We start from the raw sequence: 18,395 nt of genomic DNA, 5'->3' as shown, positions 1-18,395 counted from the left end.
ATGGCCCAGGGCCAGCGTATGATCACTTGGAAGACTTTGAGGACGCCGCCGACGACTCAAGGTCACCAGTCCTGACGACTCAAATGACCGAGCAAACCTCCGGTAACCGGCCGCCACTTAACGGTGACACGCCGGCAGCCAACAAGGTTCTCGGTCGACTTTATGAAGAGATGAAGAAGAGCGACTGGGGTGAGCTATTCGAGCCAACGATGACTCGCCGAGCGGTCTGGGCCGATTTGTGTCACGAGTTGGCTCGCCCAGTGAGTTCCGTGACAATCGAACATGTGGTGAAGGAAACCGAACGATTTCTGAAAGCATTGGGGCTTCGGCCTGTGGAGCACCCTTCGCCGTCGACTCTGGAGTGCTGGGTGCCGGCCGAAGCGGGCACGGAGCTCTGGAAATGGACGAAGCGACTCCGCACAGCCTTCGGCGTGAACTCGTTCACTCTGGACGACTCGCGGAAGACTCGTGCGGCTCGCGAAGTGGTCGACCCGGCTAGCGTGCCGCTGCCGACGACTCCGAAGAGGGTGATCCGCGAAAACCCCAGCCGAAAACCCACCGGAGGGGTGTTTAGCGCGTCAGGAGAGCGATCCCCGTACTTTCAAGACTCCCACATGGTGACTCCACCAACTACGGGCTACTTAGACCGCGCTGGGCGTACCACCGATGACTCAAAATCGGCCAGGGGCACGAAAAGCAGCTCAGGACGGAGCAGGATCCGCCGCAGCGGGCCCACCGACGACTCATCGGACGAAGAAGTGGACTTTACCGGCGATGGAGGAGCGCAGATGGGCGAATACCTGCGCCAAATCCGTGAGGTGACCGAATCCGAGTTGCTTAACGCGACTCCGAGGATCGAGGTGGCAACGCATCGCCCACTGGGGCATATCAAGGCGTTCTCGGGCACCAGGAACAAGAGCGACAAGTCGATGCAATGGCTCCGCGCGTTTGTCTACGAGATGAAAGGAACGCGAGCATCGCCCAACGAATGGTGCATGCCCTTCGAGCTGAGTCTTCGGGACGGCGCTCTACATTGGTACCGACAACTGCCCAAGAAGACCAAGCGAACGTGGAGCCTCTTAAGCGAAGCTTTCATCAAGTACTATTGCTCCCAGTTCAGCCAGTCGGCGGAGACTCGCTACTACTCAGCCAAGCGCGAAGACAAGGAACATGTTTGCGACTACCTAAACCGGCTCAATGGCTACGCCAGGAACGCTGGAATTCGGTTTGAGAGCAACGGCCGCAAAGCTCGCGACCACGTCAAGCGGTTCCTCGAGACTTGCGGCGACCGAGGGCTCGAACGGCGCCTGTGCCACCTGCGCATCTCAAACATACATGAGTTGGAGGAGATGATCCAAGAGATACTGAAGATTGACGAGCGCAGTTCGTCCCGCGAGTCGTCGCTGCCTCACTCTCGAACTCGGGATGGTCCCGACGACGTGACGACAGACGTCGCGATGACTCGCGCCGCCCCGAGCGCTCGGAAGACGCTCGCCGACGTGATGACAGTCTCCGCGACGACTCGCGGGATGCTTACAACCGTCGCGACCGACGCGAACGAGATTATGAGCGTCGTCGCGACGACTCACGCAATATGCCTCGCGTGAGCCTGGCTGAAGCATCTGTCGCCGACATCGTCGCCGAACTTCATGGACGGGACACGCGGGACACGCGGAGCGAGATGCAGCAACAACGCCACAGATATGATGGCGACAGCAACAGCGAAGATGGAAGTGAGCACGGCAGCGACGACTCACAACGTTGCGGCGAAGACTGGGGTGATAGCTATTCGTCAGACGGAAGCGACCACTACCTTGCGGCAGCCAATGACAACGAACGACGAGTCGCTGCCGAAGGCACGTACGCCCGGTCCGCCAACCGACAACCCTGGGGTGACTCAGCGGGGCGCAGCCAAGGCCGGGACAATCGGCTCCAGAACCGCGGTCACCGCGACGAGAAACCTCGCCAGTATGGGCCGTGCGCAGCCTGCGGGGGCCTCTATCACTCGGCGCACTACTGCCGACGTCGGTGCAAGCTGTGCAAACAAGTGCACGACGCCGGAAAATGTGAAGTGTTCCAAGAAATCACCAAGATCATCAAGTCCAAGGTGGACAACAAAGAACTCACACCCGAGCTCCAAGAACTCCTGTTTTCGGACCATTTAAACTAGGCAGCCCGCCAACTACGACTGGGTTGGTCCCAATCGGGCTGCCACAGTTAGCCGAGCCCGCAATAGAAGCCGAGTGCATCTTTGCATTTGTGGGCGAGTGCGAATGGACGAAGACTGAACAAGACAACGACATGAAAACGACGGAATTGGAAAAGGAGAGAGGCGATTGCCTCGGTGGAGGTGTATGGTGTGAAGAAGACGATAACGAAGAGGTGGGAGATACCGCCGAAGACTGGCTGACAAGCGCAATACAAGAAGACTCGCGCCGACGACTCGTTCCAGAAGTGCGACTCTTAGCTGGAGAACGAATGGGATGGTGGTCGGCGCAGAAATTTGACAAGCGCGTAAGGATGCGGACACTGGTGAACGGAGCCGTGAACGACTCGCGCACAAGGATATTGCTGGACACTGGGGCAAATGTCAGTGTCATCTCAGAGAAAATTGCCAAGCGACTGAGACTCCGCGAAGTAGTGGGGCATGGACGTTGCATGGATGTACAAGGGATCACCAAGGGCAAGATGATGACGACTCGCCGAGCGAAGGTGAAAGTCACCCTTGGATGGGAACGCGTTTATGTTTTTGAAGTCTGGATAATGGATCACTGCGCCGGGGTAGAAGTGGTGCTTGGCACCGACTTTATGATCCCGGCCGGTATCCGGCTGGACCGCCTCAATGCGACGGCCAAGCTTCCTGACGAAGTAATGATCCCGCTGATCAAGACTCAAAACATGATGGACGAGGCCGAAGGAAGCCACGTCACGTACGGTCCGACGGAACCATTGCAGATACCGGGCCGCGAATGGGACGAGTTCAAACTACAGCGGCGACAACCCGAGCCGACGACTCACGTGCCGTGGATCCGCCGAACTGAGACGTTCATCCCGACTGTCACCAGGTTCTACAAGGGACGTCCGGTCAGTACCAACGCCACGGATAGGCTGGCGAGTTGTCCGGTGCACTTCCCGGTGATAGCCTGGGTTCCGATTGGGTCGCTGCCGAAGACTGAGGGCGACGTGCGGCTAGATTCCGCAAAGTACAACGAGTGGCAGGTACTCGCATACGCTGCCGCACGGGACAAGACACTACTCAAGTGGGAGGCTGAACTCTACCAACAATGATTGGCCAAGCAGCCTCCAGCGGTGGAACGAGTAAGTTACCCGACGCCTAAGAGCATTCTGCAGCGACCTGACGAAGACTCGGCCGAGAAACCACCCGTCCACAGTGAACGTAACAGTGCCGACGACTCGTCGGTGACGGGTGACTCAGAATGGATAGCGGAAGAACATCACCGACGACTCGACGCTACTGCCGGCGACTCGACGGGGGTGACGACGACTGACGATGAAGCCATGACTCCAGAAGCAGTTGGATCAGGACTGGAGACTGCTGAGTCGATGGTGCGCCGCGACGAAGACCAAGGACTAGAGTGCAGTCCGAAGAGGCCTCCACCGATGACTCAGACTGCACCCAGCCGAGAAGCCGGAGACATCTCAACGACTCTCGACCAGACGTTCATAGCAGTAATGCGCGTACTGGCCACGGAAGGTACCGACGACAGAAGCAACGAGACGACTGAGCATCCGGCGGCGGACATCGAACTGGAGGACTACGCGCATGAATTAGCGTTCCTTCCCGATTTATCGGAACCGGCGCCGACGACACTCGACTACTCGGCGGCGAACGTCAAGAATACCGAATTGTCGGCAGACCAACAAAGGAGCCTGATCGAGGTACTCCGACGCCATGAAAGTATCATGATTGCAAGCGGGAATGCACTCCCTCCGCCGGCATATGGCGTGGTCTGCGACATAGATGTGCAGGGGCACGCGCCGATCAAACAGCGGGCCCGACGGATCCCATTCAAGCATCTCAAGAAATTGTACGAACTCCTCAAAGGACTGCTCAAGGCAGGGCTCATCGCGTTCTCGGACAGCCCGTGGGCCTCGCCAATCGTCATTGTCCTCAAGAAGAATGGCCAAGACATCCGCCTCTGCATAGACTACAAGATGGTCAACGCGGTAACGGCAATCCTGGAGTACGCCATGCCGCTCGTCGACGACTTGCTCACGGACCTGGAGACTTACCTGTGGTTCTGCTCGCTCGACGCGGCCAGCGGATTCTGGGCCATCCTGATGACTCTACGTGCGCGCAAGATTTCGGCATTTGTGTGTCCTCTGGGGCACTTCGAGTGGCTACGAATGCCTTTCGGCCTCAAAAATACGCCGATGATCTACCAACGGATGATAGACAACTCGTTGTGGGGATTTGTGCAACCGAAGGGCGGCGGGAACGCCTTTGCAGCAAAAATGAAGGCCGCCGAAGACTCGGCAGAACACTGCCGACGACTCGAGTCGTCACCTCTCCTACCAGGCACTACAGCGACGACTCGAACCAAGTTTGCAGCTGCCCGCGATGACTCGAAGACAGCTGAACCCATTACTCGACTCATTAACAGCCCAGAAGCCGATATGTTTACGACCAACGAAGCCGACGAGTCGTCGCTGGTACCTGTGTTCGACCGGCGATCGTTCGTGAACGATATCTGTTTCGGTGGCGAAGACTTCGACAGTTGTTTGGCGACGCTGGATCGGCTCCTCAGTCGTTTTGAAGAGTGCCGGATCAGCGTCAGCTTTACCAAGAGTATTTTCGTGCAAGGACGCGTTGACTTTCTGTCCCATGAAGTGTCAAAAGACGGCATTCGGCCCGATCCGAAGAAGCTGGACGCGATCACTAAGCTGTCTTTCCCACGAACGAAGAAGGGAATGCAGTCTTTCCTAGGTGCGCTGCATTATTACAGCCGCTTCATCCAAGACTTCGCTGTCTACGGCGCGGGGCTGTACCAGCTCAAAGAAGACGATTTCGCACCGGGGGGTGACCTCACAGTGGCCCGCCGGAGTTTCCAAGCTCTCCAAGACAAGGTTGCGGTAGCCCCGATACTCCGCTACTTGGACCGCACCAAGGAAGTGCACGTCATGCTGATCGCAAATGTGTGGGCATTGAGCTCCACGCTGCTACAGCTGCATGATGACAAGTTGCACCCTGTTTGCTTCTGCGGACGTGTATTGAAGGATGCCGAGATGAATTATCATGCGGCGGAGAAAGAGATGCTAGCACTGTTGCTACTACTGAAGACTTGCTACACCCAGTTGGCGGGACGAACAATACTCCACATTGGAGTGGATTACCAAGTCGAAGTCACTCTTTGGGAGAGCTGTGCAATTCGCGGTATTGCTCTCCCCGTGGCACCTGATCGTCCAGCGAGTCAAGGAGAAGGACTGTGCCTTCATCCAGTTGCTCCAGGCGACGGTGACCAACTTCGCGGATATCGATGACTCATTGGAACTGGTTGCCCCGCCGACTAAGGGCTCACCGACGACTCGCATGGACCCAAACTTGCTCTATGCACGCCTACCGACGACTCATACAGGCTTCGTGGTCTCTTTCGATGGGTCAGCGAAGACTGAGAAGTACGGTGGTTACGGCAGTTGCTCATGGATCGTGGGGAGCCTTCCGGGGTGGAAAATATTTATTGCAGCGAACGCTTACCTCGAGAAAACCACGGTCAATATCGCCGAGTACACCGGCATGAACAACGGCGTTCTCGCCGCGATCGAACTCGGCGCCGAAGACTTAGTGATCGTGGGAGACTCGAGCCTCGCGATCCAGCAATCCCTAGGGGTGGTAGCTTGCCGGAAGGAATCACTGATGGCACAGCTGAATCATCACAAGGAGATCACAGCACGATTGCGGTCAGTCAAATACCTGCACGTGGTACGCGAATACAATGCTGCCGCGGACTCGTTGGCAACAGAAGCCTTGGAGTCAAAAGTTTCCAAGGTCATTCTGAGTGAAACCCGGAAAGCAGAGTTGGCCGGACTCAATCGGATACAAGAAGTGATCTACGAGTCGCCTCCGCAAGGATCAGAAGCACAAAACCTGGGTCCAGGAGGCTCTATTCAAACTCTGAGCGGCGTCTCGACCGTGAAACGCAAGACATTTGCTGATTTCGTACGTCCAGAACCTGGAATGCTACTGGCGATGACTCGGGCGCAGACCAAGAACAAGAAAAAACATGTCCGATTCACACACGATAAGCCTAAGCTACCGCCGAAGACTCGCCCTAACCGGAAACCTCCTGATATTCAACCCCCAGAAACGACTCAAGCTCCACCAGCAGCTCCTAACGCACAAGACATTGATCCTGTGGAAGTCCAAGAAGAAAGACGACGACGAATAGCTGCCGCTCAGGACGAAGAATTGCGATAGGCTAACCTGAAGACCTTGTTACGTGGAGATGTGGAGAAACTTGGATACCGAGCCGCCAGAGATGCATGGAAAATCGCAGATATGTTCGTGTTGTCGGAGGACAATTTGCTACACTACATGGGAACGAGTCATCGGCGTGACGCTGAGTCGCAAGAAGAGATCTCGCTGCGTCTTGTGGTACCCACCACGATGATTCAAGAAGTGCTCCAGAATTGCCATGACTCGCTGGAAGGTGGCCATCAGGGTGTGGTGAGAACCTACCAGCGAGTCAAGCGAGATTACTACTGGTTGGGACTCTACACCGACGTGGAGAAGCACGTGAGATCGTGCCCCGATTGCAGCACCAGCAAGAGCCGCCCCCAACTGAAGGGATACTCTCCTGGCAACGTGCTGGCGGAACGGCCTTTCCAGTTAGTGTCTATGGATTTTGTGATACCACCGCCGAAGACTCGGAGGGGCAACACAGCCCTGCTGCTCTTCCAATGTTCTTTTACGGGTTTCATAATTGCGAAAACCATGGCGGATACGAGCGCACTCAAGGTGGCACAAGCATTCGAAGAATGCATATACCGACGATTCGGTGCGCCATCACTCATCCACCATGACCGCGACCCACGGTTCATGAGCGAAGTGTTCCAAGCGTTTGCAGAAATGATGCAGTCAAGGTCCCGAGCAACGCTGAGTTACCGGCCGCAAGCCAACGGACAGCAAGAACGGTCAGTCAAAACTGTAATGCAATCCGTCAAGGTATACGCCGAAGACCCGTTCCAACAAGACTGGGACGAGATCGTGGAGCGCTTAGTCTTCGCCATCAACAACTCCCAAGACACGACTCGGAAGGAAACACCATTCTACTTGGTGCACGGGTGGGATGCCCAGTCAACGCTGAAAGCCATGTCATCCTCGCTCCGACACGGCACGCCAAAGCAGTCAGACGCACTGGCGTGGCGCCGCGAAGTCAACAGACAACAGCAGATTGCTATGGAAATGGCCAAGGAATACCAAGCCACCGAGAAGACTCGCAGAGCCCGGGAACACAACGCCAAACTCAGCAGGAGAGAGAAGCCAATACTGGCGAAGACTCGGGATCACGAGTCGTCGGCGGCGGCACAAGACCAACCGTCTACGGGACAAGACACCCCCGTCCCAAGTCACCTGTCGCTCAAACCAAGTACGCATTTGCCACCGACGACTCGCGAGTCGTCGGCAGGTGCCCCACACCAACCGTTTGTGGGACAGGGGGGACATGTCTCTCGGGACAGGGTGGATCCACCGAAGACTAGCGGAATTGAGCCGATTGCAGGCCGAAAATCAATGCTGCCGGTCCCGTTCGATGTCGGCAGCAGGGTCTGGTTGTACATGGAGAGAGTCAAGCCCGGCCTTACCAAGAAACTGGCACACCGGTGGCATGGACCCTTCCGGATAAAAAAGAGGATCGAAGACTATGCCTTCGAACTCGAGTTACCGGACCGCAGTGGATACCGATTTTACCCAGTCGTCCATATATCCCGACTAAAGCTGGTTGATGAGTTTGGAGATCGACCGAAGACTCGCCTCGCGCCCGGACTCGTCGACGACACGCGACTAGACTTTGACGAAGAACTGCTCCCTGAAGATAGTTGGGAGCCAGATCACGTGGCAGGAGAGTATGAAGTTGAAGCCATCCTCGACGACCGTGTGCCGTTGTCCACGGGAACTGAAAGAGCAGTGCGCGAGTTTAGAGTCAAATGGGTCGGCTACGATGAACCAACGTGGGAGCCAGCCGCTAACCTTTCTTGTGGAGGGCTCCTCTATGATTACCTACGGCGAAAACGAAGTGAACAGCGCCTGCAGATGGTTCAAGTCGCCGACGAAGACTAGGTGGCTATGAGTCACCGCCATGACGACCTGTACTTGGGGCAACGCAGCCCAAGACCACAGACGAAAACAGCTACTGCAGTACTACCTTTTTGCATTTGAAAATTAAACGCTACCAAGACGGACAGCTAAACTCAACGGCAACTCAGAAGCGGAATTGGAAACAAAAACCAAATGGATACAAGACGCTGCCGACGACTCGCTTGAACCCGACTTCAACTCAATCAGGATCGGAGGCAACGGCTGCCCGAGCCAAGACACCAAGCAAGCTCGAGTCATCAGAACCACCAGCAGCATCCAGAACTGGTCCTCCCGGAACAGACGCAGCAGTCGCCGAAGACTCAGACGCAGCAGGAACGCGAGCACCACCAAACTTGGCCACCCATTCTGAGCTCAATTCACCCGGCTGCAGCGACGAACTTGGAACAACTCGACGACCAACATCGACGCGCGAAGAACCAGCCGGGACAAAGAGCGGAGCCGACGGGTTGCATGGGACGAACGTGGTGTTGTAGGGGTGCTGCTCCGGCACATCGATCCAGCCGTTCCGCCAAGGCTCCGCAGCATCCAGGGCAGCGACCTCGCTCAACCAGTCGGCAGTCTTGGGCTCCCAAGGCAAGTACTCCAGAGAATACCCGGGCATGGTCGGCTCAAGCATGAACTCGGGCTTCACCTCCGAGAAACCAGGATCCTGGCTGCTGCCCCACTTCCAGATGTACGGGACCACCTTGGCGCGGAGACGGTCACTGCGTTTGTTGCGCTCGACCACGTATCTCGACCAGGCGGCTTTCAAAGTATCCAAGTCCTTCCTCGTCCGAGTCTTCCGCGCGGCAGTCCAGTCCATCATGTCCAAGTCGGCGGCAACTGCGGAGAACGTAGTCTCCACAGCCTTCGGAAGGATCCAGTGATCACGCTCCCAAAGCGAGAAACCAAGGTCGACGTTGTCCGAGTCGCCGCTCCCACGAAAATTGCTCCAGTACCCCATCACTCGAGTCATCGGCGAAGCCCGCTGGGATACCTTGGAGTCGGGATCAAACTCTGAAGTGTCAAAAAGACACGCTTGAGACGGGAGTCGCCACCGAAGCTTCTGCCACGGATGATCAGGGGTTTTGTAGTCCGCGAATGCCGCGATACCTTCAGGACTGGAAATAATTCGGAGATCCCGGGGCACCGGTGCAGGCAACCGAGCATTTAGCATCTGGGTCCAGCACTTGAGAGCCCCAGGACGCGTACAAGGCGGCTCGATGTACGGCACAGCCCACTTAGCCACTTGTTTGGAAAATCGGACGAGGGGTAACTGGGCCCGCGCCGGCGACGGTACCACAGGAAGACGCCGGGGCTGGAATCTGACCCAGGGGTGGACGACGAAGTGGCAACGACTCGGCTGCTTCCGGAAGACACAGACTGGCGTGGAACGGAAGAACGACGGGGTTGTCGACGGCGACTCGTGTGAGTCGTCGGTGGGACAGGAAGTGTTTTCTTAGGCTCCACACCAACACCTGAGATAGCTCCCGACGACTCGGAACCTGGGAGCTCCAAGAGAGAAGAGGATTGAGGGACGCCCTCCGATAACTCAATCACTGATCCAACGACCAAATTCTCCGCCTCCGAACCAGTGTCTGGGAACCATTCGAGAGAAGCGCCAGAATCAACGTGAACTTGCTCGGAAGGAGGAGAAATAGTGCTCGACGAGACAGCATCTTTATCCGATGACTCCACCACACGAGACGGCTTGCGGGAAGGAACAACGGGTGAGCTGTCCGACGAAGACTTGGCAGCGGCCCCGGAGAAGACGGCGCGAGCAGGCGGACCAGTAGATCGCTGAGAACGAGCCCATCGCCCCTTGGGTTTCCGCCTCGACTTGCCCTTGGACGACAAAGCCCCGGAAGCACTCGGGGCTTGCACTGCCAACGCGGACGGAGACTCTGCAGCCGCAGGAACACTTCCGGAAGACTCGACAACCTCCACCTCCATTTCCAAGTGCTCACCATCTTGAGAAGAAGTCCGAGAATCACCAGGAGCTGTCACCGAAGACTCGCGGCTACCACCTCGACGAGAAGAAGACATACGAGAGCCACGGACAGCGGAAGCTGAGTCTTCGGCGGGGCGGCGAGGTCTCTTGCCCGGGCGACTGGCGGACGGACTGCGACGGAGTGACGAGGAACGGACCCGCTTTTGCAACGCCGAACGAGAAACCGAGCTTGACCGACCACGAGCATGATGAGAACCGGCTTCCCTTTGCGAGGAACGCTTGCGTGAGCAACCAATCCGCGCAGCGCGTAAAGCCCGGTCCGCTTCGATATCGGCAGCACGAGTCCCCGGCGTTGTCTTGTTCGCCTCAACCGACCGCTCCTCCGACGACAACTCAACATGAGAGTCCGACTCCAGGAAAGCAGCGTGGGCCAAGTCAACGGCAATGGCATCCTCGGTTCGAGACGGATCCGCATTAGCCAGCATGTCCTTGAGGACCCGCCGAGTCTCCCGGCTAATGTCCAGCAGGTCCCAGTTCAACTCGCCAGTCGACAAACCTGTAAAGCATGAGTCATCGCCAGAATCAGAACACAAGCCGGCACATCCAGCAACACAACGACCAGTACGAACCTTCAGAGATCAGCACGAGGACGTCTGGATCCATGTCTTCAAAACTTGACATGCGCCTGAAGAGTCCTGTTGGCGCGCGTGAGCCGCTTCACCTGCTCTTGAAGGTCTTCATTTCGGCGCTGGAGGCGAGTCGACGACGAGTCATCGCCGGCATCCAAGCAAGCCAGAAGATCGTGAAGACGCTTGATCTGTGCAGTCGACGACGCCACGGCAGCCTTGAACACCGTCTGCTCGCGAGTGAGCTGGAGAGCCAGACGCTTGCACTCGTCGTCAGCAACTCTAACGCGGTTCTCCAAGCGGGCGGCCGTCTCGGTGTGCGCATCCACGGCTCCACGAAGACCCTCCATCTCCTGGAGGTAGTGAGCCTCCAGGACCCGCAGACGCTTGACCTCTTTCTTGGAATGCTCGAGTTCCGCGCGCGCTTGCTTGAGGAACACCATGGTGTTCTCGTGCTTGAACGACTCCTTCATCGCCGAGTTTTCGGCGGCAGCACGCGCAGCTTCAGCGGAGTGCAACTGGCCTCGCATCACGGCCAAGTCCAGATTAATGTCATCGTGGACTCCCATGTTGGGCTGAGCCGCCGCCACCACGTCTTCCAGCGAGCGAGCAGCGGCCAAGCGAGAGCCCACGTGGCGGTCACCACGAATGTTGGGACCCTGGTGCAGGGTGACATTGAGACGACCGATGAGATCCAGCCGAGGACCCAACACCGCGATCACGCGCTCCGATGCCTCAGCACTGGCTTCCATGACGATTTGCTCAAGGGCCTCACGCGACACCGTGATCAGCGAGTCGTCGGTGGTGGAACGACTGGCCTCAGCGCTCAAAGTAGAGCACCGAGCGGCTAGCTGCGACGACTGGATCGCAACCGAGTCGCCGGCAGCACTACCAACGGGCACATCAACCAGAGAAGTATCCCGAATGACAAGAAACGAAGGCAATAACCGTGAAGGTAAGCGAGAGCAGCTCAAGATCAAGGTGCCAGTCAACGAGACGTACCGAAGGAGCAGCCGGAGAGGTGGCCAGAGACGCGGACGACTCAGTGGAAGCCTCCAGCGAAGCTTGGCTCGGCGTATCGCCAACAGCGAGTGAGCCCAACTCCGGAGATGACAGGACAACCTGGGAAGCAGACGCACAAAGTCGCCAAGCATCAGCATCTCACGTGAAGATGACAGAAAGCGAGAAGACGGCAGGAAACTCACCGTGGCCGAACTGGCCGTCGACTCAGCAGCGCTCTCATCATCAGACACCGTCGACTGCGAGGGAGCACGAGCAGCAGGCCAACTACCAGCACCAAGCGAGCTTCCCCGACCTGGCGAAGACTGACCAAGATACCAAGATCCGGGCTAGAAGTGAAGACGGCGAGAGAACAAGAAGAAGACGGCTTACCTGGAGCGAAGACCGAGACACACCGAGAGCCCTGAGGGCCGAGTTCACGGCGGACTGGGCAGCGCGCGAAGAACCAACCATGGCACAGGAGCACCCCGACGCTCACCAGCACGCGGCTCGAGTCGCGGTGGGGGCAGTTGTGGTATCGGGAAATGAAGCCGATGCCAAAACCCAAAGACGGGACGAGGGACGAAGAAGACTCGAGGCGCCGGCGTTAACTGGCAAGTCACAACCCATCTCCAGTCATTGGGCTAAACTCCCTGATCGCTGATTGGCCTAAATAGGCCGGTGACGATGACTCGTCGACGGTCCCAAGTCAAGAGCGGGCGGTTGCAGCTCGCTAAGTGCGGGGCGAACCTACTGGCAAGATCCGAACTTATGAGTCATCGGCGCCTGTCCCGAGTCGTCGGTGGCGTTTCAACGGCCGTTTGAGTCGTCGGTAACGCCGCCACGTCGCAGAGAAAGCGCCGAAGAGTCGTGAGTTACAACTGGTGGTCCAAAACGGACGCGTTTATACTTGATATTTGTATTCATCGATAGGAAACTTAAGAGAAGACCAGATAAGCCTTCGGGCAACAATAACAGAACAACTTTTCCTCCCAACCACGCAAGGGCGACACCGGTGCCTGCAGTGAACGACCTGCAGCTCAAGGTAAACCTGGTAGGTAGGATTATGACTGTCGGTGGGCACATCTACTAGTGTAGCGTGTGTTCATCCCTGGCAGGGCCAAGAGTTAGTGGCCGGTGTATTGGTAGCGACGAGTCGTCGCCAGGAACTGGAGGAGCGAGAGCGCACTCCATTTATTTCTTCCCGCCGGAGTATAGCTCCGGCACCCTCGTATCACGCCGTAAAAGGCCGGGACCCTTCCTTCTGAGGGCCTGCGAGGTATATTTTGTGTGTGAGAGCGTGCTAGCGTTTACTCGTGGCTAGTGACGCTGAGTCTTCCGTCGGTCGACTAGCGGAAGCTCGGTAAACAGGGGAAACATCAACCCGCTGCAAGGGAAAGTTCCTGGGCCTTCAGGTTCTAACCCTAACAAGCCCATTGAGTCTTCGATGACTCGGTGGGTGTTGTTGGTGGGGAAAGTGTGCCATATATAATTTAGCGCGTGTTCCTACACGACATCCGTCATCTGTACTGAACTTCTCACTTTGTGTACCCGTCGGTAGGGCTGGATCTTGCTCTTCTGGTAACTTCCGAACAGTCCAAGCGGTGGAGAGGATTGCCTTGGCGAGACGCGGGGATCCGGGTCGAGCAGTGTGGGAATCCTCACTCTGCTCGCGGTATATACTCTAGATCCAATACACGTGTACTTGGATCGGGCGGCCTGGAACTGGATCCGGCCGTAGGGGTGCCTTGTATGTGTGGTGGTGCCTTTCCTTGCCTTTGTAAGTCTTCCTTAGTCGTACTTGACGTTTCCTATGACGGGATCTTGGGTTGCGAGAGTCGAAGGGATCCACCGGCCAAGTCGAGAACTCCGGTGGATCTGGGGTTTAGGCTTAGGATGGATCACTAGGAGGTTGGATCTGGCCAATATATTTTCCAGACTTAATAACCAACACTAAATCGCCTACCCCTAACCTCTCTACGCCGTGTAGGGCCAATGTACTTCGCGGAGCCAGGCGAAGGAGGGAGGTCTTGCGGTGGCCAAAGCAAATTCGAGTCTGATTTACCGTTATGTGGTGTTGCAGAACACACAAATATCGTCAGATGTGGATCTCCAGCACAAACCACAACAATCGCCGAGTTAGGTCGGCGCTTGTTGGCCTGCGCAGGGGTTGTCCCCTCGCGGTTCGGCCCAACCGGGACAGCGGGTGTCTCGCCTCTCGCCGACACCTGCCAACCAAGGTCCACTCCTCCGGAGATCCGCCGAGCTAGCGGACTCCGTTCACAAACTCCTGTGCCCTCCACCAAAGGATGGACGGCGGCGCGCTAGCGCTTTTGCAGGCCGCCGGGGCAGAAGCAACCCGACTTGAAGAGTAACGGCACCCGGGCTGTCCGGCGTACCGGCTCGCTGAGTTAGCGAGACTTTTCCTTCGCACTTGGCGAGCACCCAACGCCCAATCCCGGGCCGACCTAATCTCTTGGCGCTGCCAGTCGAGTACCCTACAAGCTATGCCTCTCGGGTACCGACGGCAGGCATAATCCGACCCCATGCAGGGACTTACCGGAAAGTGTGCACGTGTTGTGGGCCTAGAAAATTCTGCTCTGTTTGTTCTTAAGTCTCCTGGGCGCCCTGAAAGGGTGCCTCCACTATTCCTAAGGTCCTATACAAATATCAAGTGAAATGGAGTGGTTTCGGATCTCGGCCGACCCTTCACCCTCTCAGCGACGCTTCGAACTCGGCGGAGCCGGATAAGTTGTCCGGATAACCCGGCGAGCTCGACGGGGAGGTCTCGCCGACTCGGCTGAGTGCTGCTGGGCTCGCCGGGCTCACGCTTGGTCCTCTTGTGCGCCTTCTGGCCGTGCACCGCGTCGACTGGGCGACCGGCGGCTCTGTTTAGCCGAGCTCAAGGCCTGGAAACTGCCTTGAACTCGGCTGAGCGTCTCCTAGCGTCCCCGCACTCGGCCCGCCGTACGTGCGTCTTCTCCTTGCGTGGCGCCAACCGTCCTTGGTCTCCGGTGCTCTTGATTCCCATTCAGTCGGCCGCAGTGCGCTCGTGAAGCCTGCGAGCTCGACGAGCTCGGCGGACTGGCACAATGTACCATCCAGCCGAGTAGTACCGTCGGTGCTGCTTTCCTGGCCGTCTCGGTACTGCGAGCGCGGCGAGCTCGGCGGTCTGGCACAGTGTACCATCCAGCCGAGTAGTACCGTCGATTCCACTATTAGGCGGATTTGGTACACTGTTCCACTTGGGTGCTCCACAAAACTGATGTTTCCTACACCACAACTGCCCCGGTCATGTTCCGAGCCGAGGTGGTGAGGGGTCTGGCCCACTTGGTGTGTCCCACATAGAGTTCTTCAGTCCAGTCATCACATTCCCAAAATCGAAGCCGGCAGGAGCCGCCAGAGCGCGACCTCGACGACGTCGCCCCGACAAGGTGAGGCTTCCTCATGACTTGCGCGTTGGCACACACCTTGGCTGACATGTGGTCTCTACGTCCCGCAACGTCTGTGCGCGTGCAGATGCGTCAATCGCAGAAGCCAAGTCCCGCCGTCCGGCCAAGTAAGCGCTCGGTCATCGACCCCCTTTGACCTGGACCGGGCAACCCGAAGTCGGCCGGGCCCCTCCCTCAGCATCCCGACCGCGGTGATGGCCGCGCAGAAGCCCCGCAAGTCTGCGGGCCCCGCTGATCTCGACTGAGTGAGTGTGGTGTAGCGGGATCAGCAAAATCTGCGAGATTGCTAGATCCAACTTCCCAACAGCGCCCGGACACCGACTAACGGAGAGGGTACTCCGATGATCCGTGATCAGTGCTGAACTCCTCACCTTGTGTACCCGTCGGTAGGGCTGGATCTTGCTCCTCTGGTAACTTCTGAAGAGTCCAAGTGTTGAAGTAGGAACGTCTTGGTGAGACGCGGGGATCCGGTGGAGCAGCGCGGAAATCTTCACTCTGCTCGCGGTTCTTGGTCCAGATCAAGTGATTCCCGACTTGGATCTGGCGGCCTGGATCTGGATCCGGCCGAGTGGTTGCCTTGTGGTGTGTTGTAGGCCCTTGTTGCGAGTTGGTAGGTCGCCCTTTGTCGTACTTGCCGCTTCCTATAGTGGGATCAGGGTAGTTGAGAGTCTTGGATCACCCGGGCAAGTAGTTAACTCCGGGTGATCTGGGATCTGCACTTGTAGGGAGTTCACTAGGAAGGTTGATCTGGCCAATATATTATCCAGATTATTCAACCAACACTAGATCTGCTACCCAGTACCTTGCCGCTTCTTGGTGGGCCAATGTCGATCCCGATTCCAGGCGAAGGCGAAGGCACTTGCGTTGTCCAAGGCAAATTAGACTCTGATTTATGGTTATGTCCAATCCTATCCCAAAATCCAATCACCCAATCCGAATTATCTTCCCATCTGTACCTGCCGGCTCTACGGACCACCTCTACCTTCACTGCATCGTCGCTTATTCCCTCCGTTGAGCTGTAGCCACCAGATCACCCACTGAGTCCCAGATCCGCCAGATCACCAGATCCCCAGATCCAGATCCGCTGATCTCCGAAGTGCCTTGATCTGGGTCGATCTGCGTTGATCTGGGGTCCCTGTGCTGTTGCGACCTCCTTTCCTCGCGTTCCTCGTCTTAGCCGTCTACCAGAGGCTTGGATCCGCCCTGGCGTACGGGATCCAGATCTAGATCCACATGGGTACATGTGATCTGGATCCACCTCTCCCAAATCCGCTTGATCCACGCTGATCCTCGCTGATCTTGAGTCCTTGGGTCGTCGCAAACTACTTTCTCCACTTCGCTTGCCATTGCCACCTCTCAGAGGACCAGATCCGCATAGGTGCATGTGATCTGGATCTGGATCCACATGGGTACATGTGATCCGGATCCCACCGTCCCTGATCTGGGTTAACTTGTCTTGATCTGGGGTCCTTCGGCTGGCGTAAGCTCCATCCACCGCTTAGCGTATCCTACTCATCCCTCAGAAGCTCAGATCCGCCCGGGTACAGGTGACCCGGGTCTGGATCCACATGGGTACATGTGATCTGGATCCAACTACTTCCGATAGTGCGGATCTGGCCCTCTGCCGTATGTAGACGTCTTCTGTGTCATCTTGTAGTATCCAGTAGTCTCCCTTTGACGCCACACACATCTGACAGCCTCGATCCACCCACATCACCAGATCCCCTCGATCTGGCTTCTCGGGTGTCACTTCCGCGGTATAGTGACTCCGTCAAGATCCATCTTTTTGCCGATTGCTCCCAATCACCCCTTTCCCGGAATTCGCTTCTCCACATGAGCACCAGCTCTCGATCCGTTAGCCCGCTGAGCTCGACTGGGTAAGCACCAGCTCCGTTAGCAGGGTAAGTCCGCGATACTTGTGTCGATCGAGTGGGTTGCAGCTGATCGCTGTAGTGTCATGCTGTGGCGTCTCCAGGAGATCGCGCTGAACTCGGCGGACCAGGCTAGTACTCTGGTTCGAACCCCGCCGAACTCAACCTTCGCCGAGTTCGATCTCGACATGCAGCAACTTAGCTGGATTGGAGCTCGTCTGACCTGGACCCATGTTGAGATCGGCGCCACTTGGTGTGGAGGCTGGCTCACACCCCGCCTGGTATACTGCGGTACAACACGGCTGGAAGGGGTATCCTGCTGGAGGCAAGTATCAGTCCAGCTCCAGTTCAAGTCAGTGGAAGATCTCGACTCGACGCCTGGGTCCCAGCTCAGCTCGCCGAAGTTGTGCGGGCCTTCGCTGACACACTCACTATTCAGTCCAGCTTTTCCGGACGACCCTTTCGACTCGGCGAAGTCCAACTCGACTGGTACTTCTACTTCGATCGTACCCAGCCCCGCTGCCCCCGCGAGCTCGGCTACGGTTACTAGGCGTCGAGCTCCGCAATTGCGTCGAGCTCGACGGGGAGGCGCTGTTACTTTGCTGGCATTCGTGGCTTCGCTTGCGGACTCGGCGCCATCGTCGGGACGCGACGGTCAGGGGTGATGTCGCAACTCGGCTTGATACGGTTCATTTTCTTCCACATCTCCATTTCGTAATTCATATAACGTATGCAGTTTGACGCAGTAGCTTTCTTCAGCTCGACTCGGCCTGCTGGTCTTCGCCGAGTCGGTGGATCATCACTTGGTGCAATAGCTTTTAATCTTCACCTGCAACTTGCACCATTTGCGGACAGTTTTCACTTTTGTTTTGTTGCAGATGGTCGACATGCCCCAGACTCGATTGGCTCAGCTGAGTTTGATCTTGGTATGCCTCAGCCAAACTTGAACTCGGCGAGGCACAGCTATGGTCAACGCCGACATGCCCCAGTCGAAATTGGACTCGGCTGAGCTTGATCTCGGTATGCCCCAGCCGAACTTGAACTCGGCGAAGCATAGCCGAGGTCAACGCCGGCCACAGCTCGGAGACTTGGCGATTTGCATTCAGGTCTTACGAGGTAACTTAGCTCGGCAGTGCCATAGTCGTATGTAGCTTGTGTAACTCAGTGTAATTCGTAATCCAT

The 18,395-nt window shown here is 57.1% G+C and overlaps 1 protein-coding gene across 1 annotated transcript in view; it reads left to right on the top strand.

The window, feature by feature from the left end:
- IUM83_06204 (Eukaryotic/viral aspartic protease) overlaps window positions 1–18,395 on the top strand; it is a gene marked incomplete at both ends in the record, with an annotated part of 58,491 nt that overhangs the window by 13,066 nt on the left and 27,030 nt on the right. The window lies entirely within an intron of this gene.

Source organism: Phytophthora cinnamomi (assembly GCF_018691715.1).
Source record: "Phytophthora cinnamomi strain GKB4 chromosome Unknown Contig1, whole genome shotgun sequence".
NCBI classification, from domain to species: domain Eukaryota; phylum Oomycota; class Peronosporomycetes; order Peronosporales; family Peronosporaceae; genus Phytophthora; species Phytophthora cinnamomi.
The sequence above is the reverse complement of the archived record's forward strand: the minus strand, read 5'-3'. Positions and strand labels throughout refer to the sequence as shown.